A 9,065-nucleotide genomic window follows, 5' to 3' on the forward strand; every position below is an offset into this window, starting at 1 on the left:
GAGAGGTAGAGGAGAGAGGTAGAAGGAGAGAGGTAGAGAGGTAGAGGAAGAGAGGTAGAGGAGAGAGGTAGAGGGAGAGAGGTAGAGGTGAGGGTAGAGGAGAGAGGTAGAGAGGTAGAGGAGAGAGGTAGAGGAAGAGAGGTAGAGGTAGAGAGTAGAGGAAGAGGTAGAGGAGAGAGGTAGAGGGAGAGAGGTAGAGAGGTAGAGGAAGAGAGGTAGAGGAAGAGAGGTAGAGGTAGAGAGGTAGAGGGAGAGAGGTAGAGAGGTAGAGGAAGAGAGGTAGAGGAAGAGAGGTAGAGGTAGAGAGGTAGAGAGGGAGAGGTAGAGGTAGAGAGGTAGAGGGAGAGAGGTAGAGAGGGAGAGGTAGAGGTAGAGAGGTAGAGAAGAGAGGTAGAGGAGGAGAAGTAGAGGAAGAGAAGTAGAGGTAGAGAGGTAGAGAGGTAGAGTAGAGAGGTAGAGGAAGAGAGGTAGAGGAGGAGAAGTAGAGGAAGAGAGGTAGAGAGGTAGAGGTAGAGAGGTAGAGGAAGAGAGGTAGAGGTAGAGAGGTAGAGAGGGAGAGGTAGAGGAAGAGAGGTAGAGGAAGAGAGGTAGAGAGGGAGAGGTGGAGGAGAGAGGTAGAGGAAGAGAGGTAGAGAGGGAGAGGTGGAGGAAGAGAGGTAGAGGGAGAGAGGTAGAGGGAGAGAGGTAGAGGTAGAGAGGTAGAGGGAGAGAGGTAAGAGAGGTGGAGGAAGAGAGGTAGAGGAGGAGAAGTAGAGGAAAGAGGTAGAGAGGTAGAGGTAGAGAGGTAGAGGAAGAGAGGTAGAGGTAGAGAGGTAGAGAGGGAAGAGGTAGAGGAAGAGAGGTAGAGGGAGAAGGGAGAGGTAGAGGAAGAGAGGTAGAGAGGGAGAGGTAGAGGTAGAGAGGTAGAGAGGGAGAGGTGGAGGAAGAGAGGTAGAGAAGAGAGGTAGAGGGAGAGAGGTAGAGGAAGAGAGGTAGAGGGAGAGAGGTAGAGGAAGAGAGGTAGAAGGGAGAGAGGTAGAGGGAGAGAGGTAGAGGGAGAGAGGTAGAGAGGGAGAGGTGGAGGAGAGAGGTAGAGGGAAGAGAGGTAGAGGGAGAGAGGTAGGAGGGAGAGGTGGAGAAGAGAGGTAGAGGGAGAGAGGTAGAGGGAGAGAGGTAGAGGTGAGAGGTAGAGGGAGAGAGGTAGAGAGGTAGAGGTAGAGAGGTAGAGGAAGAGAGGTAGAGGTAGAGAGGTAGAGAGGTAGAGAGGTAGAGGAAGAGAGGTAGAGAGGTAGAGAGGGAGAGGTAGAGGAAGAAGGTAGAGAGGGAGAGGTAGAGGTAGAGAGGTAGAGAGGTAGAGTAGAGGAAGAGAGGTAGAGGAAGAGAGGTAGAGGGAGAGAGGTAGAGGAAGAGAGGTAGAGGGAGAGAGGTAGAGGAAGAGAGGTAGAGGGAGAGAGGTAGAGGGGGAGAGGTAGAGGGAAGAGAGGTAGAGGAAGAGAGGTAGAGGGAGAGAGGTAGAGGAAGAGAGGTAGAGGAGAGAGGTAAGAGGGAGAGAGGTAGAGGAGAGAGGTAGAGGAAGAGAGGTAGAGGGAGAGAGGTAGAGGGAGAGAGGTAGAGGGAGAGAGGTAGAGGAAGAGAGGTAGAGGGAGAGAGGTAGAGGGAGAGAGGTAGAGGAAGAGAGGTAGAGGGAGAGAGGTTAGAGGAGAGAGGTAGAGGGAGAGAGGTAAGAGGAAGAGAGGTAGAGGTAGAGAGGTAGAGAGGGAGAGGTGGAGGAAGAGAGGTAGAGGGAGAGAGGTAGAGGGAGAGAGGTAGAGAGGTGGAGGAAGAGAGGTAGAGGAAGAGAGGTAGAGGGAGAGAGGTAGAGGAAGAGAGGTAGAGGTAGAGAGGTAGAGAGGGAGAGGTGAGGAAGAGAGGTAGAGGGAGAGAGGTAGAGGGAGAGAGGTAGAGGTAGAGAGGTAGAGGGAGAGAGGTAGAGAGGTGGAGGAAGAGAGGTAGAGGAAGAGAGGTAGAGGTAGAGAGGTAGAGAGGGAGAGGTAGAGGAAGAGAGGTAGAGGAAGAGAGGTAGAGGAAGAGAGGTAGAGAGGTAGAGGAAGAGAGGAAGAGATAGAGAGGAAGAGAGGAAGAGAGGTGGAGGAAGAGAGGTAGAGGAAGAGAGGTAGAGGTAGAGAGGTAGAGAGGGAGAGGTAGAGGAAGAGAGGTAGAGGGAGAGAGGTAGAGGTAGAGAGGTAGAGGGAGAGAGGTAGAGAGGTGGAGGAAGAGAGGTAGAGGAGGAGAAGTAGAGGAAGAGAGGTAGAGAGGTAGAGGTAGAGAGGTAGAGGAAGAGAGGTAGAGGTAGAGAGGTAGAGAGGGAGAGGTAGAGGAAGAGAGGTAGAGGGAGAGAGGTAGAGAGGTAGAGAGGTAGAGGAAGAGAGGTAGAGAGGTAGAGAGGGAGAGGTAGAGGAAGAGAGGTAGAGAGGGAGAGGTAGAGGTAGAGAGGTAGAGGAAGAGAGGTAGAGGGAGAGAGGTAGAGGAAGAGAGGTAGAGGAAGAGAGGTAGAGGGAGAGAGGTAGAGGAAGAGAGGTAGAGGGAGAGAGGTAGAGGAGAGAGGTAGAGGAAGAGAGGTAGAGGAGAGAGGTAGAGGGAGAGAGGTAGAGGTAGAGAGGTAGAGGGAGAGAGGTAGAGAGGTGGAGGAAGAGAGGTAGAGGAAGAGAGGTAGAGGTAGAGAGGTAGAGAGGGAGAGGTAGAGGAAGAGAGGTAGAGGAAGAGAGGTAGAGGTAGAGAGGTAGAGGTAGAGAGGAAGAGAGGAAGAGATAGAGAGGAAGAGAGGAAGAGAGGTAGAGGAAGAGAGGTAGAGGAATCTTTAAATCTTTAAAAGTGGAAACAAATTAGACCCAAACAATTACAGAGGCATCTGTGTCAGCAGTAACCTGGGAAAGGTATTCTGCAGCATCTTAAACACCAGACTGCAAGACTTTCTCAGAGAACATGACGTCCTGAGCAAAAGCCAGATTGGATTCACACCCAAACAGAGAACAGCAGACCATATCTACACCCTTCACACCCTCATCAATCAAAACGTCCACCAAAACAAGAAGAAAATCTACTCTTGTTTTGTAGATTTCAGAAAAGCATTTGACTCAATTTGGCATGATGGTCTGTTCCTAAAACTATTAGAGAAAGGTGTAGGAGGGAAGGTCTATGACATCATTAAAACCATGTACACACATATGAAATGTGCTGTAAAGGTGAACAACATGGAAACAGACTTCTTCCCCCAGAGTCGAGGAGTGAAACAGGGCTGCAGTCTCAGCCCCACCCTCTTCAATATTTATATTGATGAATTAGCTAAATCACTGGAACAATCTGACATTCCTGGTCTCACTCTGTCTGACACACAGGTTAAATGCCTACTGTTTGCAGATGATCTCATATTGCTGGCCCCATCAAAAGAAGCACTACAACAGCAACTGGATCATCTGCAAACCTTCTGTCAGACCTGGGCCCTGACAGTGAATCTGGACAAAACCAAAACCATGATATTCCAGAAACGACCCAGAGGTCAGGGAAACCAAACCAGGTTTTTCCTGGGCTCCCAAGAGGTGGAACACACCCTGAACTACACATACTTAGGACTACACATCACACCTACAGGGAATTTAACATGGCCGTGGATGATCTCAGAGAGAAGGGAAGAAGGGCTTTCTATGCAATAAAGAAATCTTCAAACATTAATATTCCCATTAGGATCTGGCTCAAAATATTCAAATCTATAATTGAACCAATTATTCTGTATGGTAGTGAGGTGTGGGGCCCTCTTGCAAATCAAGATTTTGAAAAATGGGACAAACACCCAACTGAAATCCTGCACACAGAGATTTGCAAGAACATCCTCAGAGTGCACAGAAATACCCCCAACAACAGCTGCCGAGCGGAGCTAGGCCAATTCCCCCTCTTAATTAGAATTCAAAAAAGAGCCATCAAATTTTATAAGCACCTTAAAACAAGTGACCCCAACTCCTACCACTACAAAGCCCTTCAATGCCAAGAGGAGAGCATGGAGAGGAGCCCCCTCAGCCAGCTGATCCTGAGGCTCAGCTCCTCTAACAGCACAGGACAAGCTCAGAACAGTTCTCACACAATCTGCACAAAGCAGATTATAGAAAAAGAAAAAGAACACTACATTAACTATTGGACATCTAGAACAAAACTCAAAGCAAACTTCAATGTTATTTGGCTCTAAACAGACAGTACACGGTGGCAGAATATTTAAGCGCCGTGACTGATGAGAAACTGAGAAAGACTTTGACCATGTACAGACTCAGTGACCACAGCTTGGCCATAGAGACGGGGAGACACAGACAGACCTGGCTGCCCACAGAGGACAGACTGTGTCAGCTCTGTCCACACAGACAAGTGGAGACAGAAACACACTTCCTGATTCACTGTACCAAATATGAACAGATCAGAGGCCAGTTCTTCTCCAGAATAAAACAGCACTTTCCCGACTTTGATTCTCTGCCTGAACAAACCAAAATGCAGCACATCCTTGGTGAGAACAGAGTCAGCAGCTTAGCAGCAGCTAAATATGTCAGCCTGTGTCACAGATTAAGGGACAAGCACAACAACTGTCACCACACCTGACAGACTGACCAATACTCTCAACACACCTGACAGACTGACCAAAAAGGAATCCACAAACTCTGAACTTTATGCTTGTTTTTTTTCTTCTCTTTTTTTTTCTAATTGCTATTGTTGATGTTGTTTCTTCTGTGTATTTTTTATATAGATATTGTTATTATTGCTGTTTTTGTTGATTGCCGTATATAATTGTTAATATTGTTATTTGCTTTGGCAATATTGTTGACATACAATCGTGCCAATAAAGCTTATTGAAATTGAAATTGAAATTGAGAGGTAGAGAGGTAGGAGTCATGAATGTGAGAAGAAATGTTATAGTGTCTCTTCTAGGGACGAATCAGCAGCGTTACTTTTATATTATTATAGTTTATTACCTCCGCCAAGGAGGTTATGTGACACGTGGCGTTTGTGTGTCCGTCCATCCGTCCATCCGTCCGTCTGTCTGTCTGTTAGCAAGATAACTCAAAAAACGGCAGGGCAGATTCACATGAAATTTTGAGGGGATGTAGACTATGGTAAGAGGAAGAGCTGATTTAATTTTGGTGGCAATCCGGAAAGGATCCTGGATTCTGGATCACTTTGAATTTTTTAGTATGTTTTAGTACAGTGATTCTGAAGCATTGGGCCACACCAATGGGCCTCTAGCGCCGACAAGTGGGCCGCAAAAAACTTTCAGTTCTGCACATGTGGGCTTGGAGAGGGCCACAGGACCGCAATACAGCTTCCCACCACTTGGTGGCAGTGAGACGTCAGCGAGTTGTTTACACACCCCAAAAGGAGCGACAGTAGAAGGGGTTAACTCATGGGTCAACTACGAAGGTCTCGGCAGCATTATGGAGAAGTTTATGAAAGGCCTGGACTGGCAGAACTGTGTTGGGGTGTGCAGTGACGGTGCAGCGTCAATGACTGTTAGGCACCGAGGCGTCATCAAGCAGACACTTGAGCGTGCACCAGAAGCTAAATGGACCCACTGTTTTCTCCACCGTGAAAGCCTTGCAGCAAAGAGGATGTCTAGTTTAAAATTGAACCAGAGGCCTAAACCTGATTACAGCTCATTTGAAAATCTCACTCTTAGTCTCTCTCATCCAAATTTGAAAGCTCAGAAACCAGTTTTATTTGTTGTTATATATCGTCCTCCTGCTCCTTATTCTGAGTTTTTATCTCAATTCTCAGACTTTTTATCTGAATTAGTGCTCAGTTCAGACAAAGTTATTATTGTGGGTGACTTTAACATTCATGTTGACGTAGACAGCGACAGCCTTACAACAGCTTTTAATTCATTATTAGACTCAATTGGGTTTTCTCAACATGTAAATAAACCAACTCATAGTTTTAATCACACTCTTGACCTTGTCCTGACTTATGGCTTAGAAATTGAAGAGTTAACAGTATTTCCCCAGAACCCTCTTCTTTCTGACCATTTTATGATAACATTTCAATTTAAAGTAAAGGATTGTTTAGCAGCTGAGAACAAATATCATTACAGTAGGTGTTTGTCTGACAATTCAGTATCTAAATTTAAGGAAATAATACCCTCACTGTTTACTTCAGCAACATTTACTGATAAATCAGAAGGCAAATATTATTATTTTACCCCCACAGAAGTGGATTATTATGTTAATAATGCTTCAGCCTCACTGCGTACAACTCTTGATAGTGTTGCACCTGTAAAAAAGAAAGTTATATCTCAGAGAAGACTTGCTCCTTGGTATAATTCCCAGCTGCGGACTTTAAAGCAGGCATCCCGAAAGCTGGAAAGAAAGTGGTATTCCACTAATTCAGAGGTAGTGTATGTGGCTTGGAAAAATAGTCTAGTAATCTATAAAAAAGCTCTTCATAATGCCAGGACAACTTATTATTCATCTTTAATAGATGAGAACAAGAACAACCCTAGGTTTCTCTTTAGCACTGTAGCCAGGCTGACAAAGAGTCAGAGCTCTGTTGAACCTTGTAATCCTTTAGCTTTAACCAGTAACGACTTCATGAGCTTCTTTACACAGAAAATAGTTATGATTAGAGATAAAATTAATCTGGCCCTTCCTACAAATGTCACAGATGCTTTTGAATTGGCTGTTAGACCTGATGAATCTTTAGAATTCTTCACTCCTATATGTCTCTCTGAACTAATTTCAACAGTTTCTACATCCAAACCATCAACATGTCTTTTAGATCCTATCCCAACTAGACTCTTCAAGGAGATTTTACCTTTAATTAATTCTTCAATGTTAGATCTGATTAATCTCTCTCTAGTAACAGGCTATGTACCACAGGCTTTTAAGGTTGCTGTCATCAAACCTTTGCTTAAAAAGCCACTTTAGATCCAGATGTGTTAGCTAACTATAGACCGATATCCAACCTACCATTTCTCTCTAAAATTCTGGAAAGAACAGTTGCAAATCAATTGTGTGAACACCTACAAAGGAATAATTTGTTTGAAATGTTTCAGTCAGGCTTCAGAGTGCATCATAGCACAGAAACAGCTCTAGTGAAAGTTACTAATGACCTTCTCATAGCATCAGATAATGGACTAGTCTCTATACTTGTTTTGTTAGATCTTAGTGCAGCGTTTGACACAATCGACCACAAAATTTTATTACAGCGTCTAGAATATTCAATTGGCATTAAAGGGACAGCACTGGATTGGTTTAAATCCTACTTATCAGATAGGTTCCAGTTTGTGCATGTCAACAATAACTCTTCTGAGCAGACTAAAGTTAATCACGGAGTTCCTCAGGGTTCTGTCTTAGGACCGATACTTTTCACATTATACATGCTTCCTTTAGGCAATATTATTAGGAAGCATTGTATTAACTTCCATTGTTATGCAGATGACACACAATTGTATTTATCTATGAAGCCAGATGAAACTGATCAGTTAGCTAGACTGCAAGATTGTCTTAAGGACATTAAAACCTGGATGACTTTTAACTTCCTACTGCTAAATTCAGACAAAACTGAAGTCATTGTATTTGGCCCCAAACATCTTAGAAACTCGCTTTCAAAGCAAATAGTTACTCTGGATGGCATCACATTGGCCTCCAGTACTACTGTGAGGAATCTTGGAGTTATTTTTGACCAGGACATGTCCTTTAACTCACACATAAAGCAAGTCTGTAGGACTTCCTTTTTTCACCTGCGTAATATTGTAAAAATCAGGAACATTCTGTCTCAGAGTGATGCAGAAAAATTAGTTCATGCTTTTGTTACTTCCAGGCTTGACTATTGCAATTCCTTATTATCGGGTTGTCCAAATAGCTCTCTCAAACATCTACAGTTGATCCAAAACGCTGCTGCGAGAGTACTGACAGGAGTTAGCAAAAGAGATCATATTACCCCTATACTTGCTTCTCTTCACTGGCTTCCTGTTAAATCCAGAATAGAATTTAAAATCCTTCTTCTGACATATAAAGTTCTTAATAACCAATCTCCATCATATCTTAAAGATCTGATAGTACCTTATTATCCTAGTAGAACTCTTCGCTCTCAAACTGCAGGCTTACTTGTTGTTCCTAGAATTTCTAAAAGTAGAATGGGAGGCAGAGCCTTCAGTTATCAGGCGCCTCTCCTGTGGAACCTGCTCCCAGTTTGGGTTCGGGAGGCAGACACCCTCTCTATTTTTAAGACCAGGCTTAAAGCGTTCCTTTTTGACAAATCTTATAGTTGGGGCTGACTGGGTGACCCACAGAGGTTCGGCTTGTGTCTTCATTGTACAGCTGACTCCTTCTTGGACGTCCCTTCGTTCTGCCTCTAGTCATGCTGCTATAGGCCTATAGGCTGCTGGGGGACTTTTCTTGACGCACTGAGCCCTTCTCTATCTACCTTTACATTTAATATGTATACCGTTATTGCAGTACATTCACTCTGTTTCCCCCTGTGCTATTTCTCCGAGTGTCCCTGGTCCCAGAGCTGGATGCTTCAGATCTGCGGTCGATGTTCCACCAGCTGGTCCAGTCTCCATCATGTCCACTGTGGGATGCTGCTACTGACCTTCCACCAGCCCTCTGCTTCCAATTCCCTTTTTCCACGAGTCAACTCTGCATCGCCTTCAATATACTGTTATGCTAACTTACATACTGTTTGAATTTTACTGCTAGCTATATAAGGAGTATGTTTAATGTCAGAGCCGTACATCATAAGAGTAAACTATGAGTCAGTTTTCAATGTTAGCTTATACTTTGTCTGTGTCACATATCCTGTCATGCATGTATTCAAATGTGTGTTGTGTTTTCCTTGCTTTCTCACCCCTCCCTCTTCTCCCATCCCTCCCCTTGCCCTCTTCTGTCCTTCTCAACCCGCCCGGCCAGCAGGCAGATGGGTCCCCCCTATTTAGAGCCGGGTTCTGCTCGAGGTTTCTTCCCTGTTAAAAGGGTGTTTTTCCTTGCCACTGTCGCCTTTGGGCTTGCTCTGGGGGTCAGGCATATGGGTTCTGTAAAGCGTCTTGAGACGATTTGACTGTAATTGACGCTATATAA

The 9,065-nt window shown here is 44.8% G+C and overlaps 1 long non-coding RNA gene across 1 annotated transcript; it reads left to right on the forward strand.

The window, feature by feature from the left end:
- The first annotated feature begins 483 nt into the window (after window positions 1–483).
- On the forward strand, window positions 484–3,186 carry LOC127533951 (uncharacterized). Its single transcript, XR_007941847.1, has 6 exons — window positions 484–509; window positions 615–698; window positions 944–985; window positions 1,350–1,433; window positions 1,546–1,671; window positions 2,590–3,186. It is a non-coding gene; the product is annotated as an uncharacterized LOC127533951 (long non-coding RNA).
- The last annotated feature ends 5,879 nt before the right edge of the window (window positions 3,187–9,065 follow it).

This window comes from Acanthochromis polyacanthus, chromosome 5, assembly GCF_021347895.1.
Source record: "Acanthochromis polyacanthus isolate Apoly-LR-REF ecotype Palm Island chromosome 5, KAUST_Apoly_ChrSc, whole genome shotgun sequence".
In the NCBI taxonomy this organism is placed as follows: domain Eukaryota; kingdom Metazoa; phylum Chordata; class Actinopteri; family Pomacentridae; genus Acanthochromis; species Acanthochromis polyacanthus.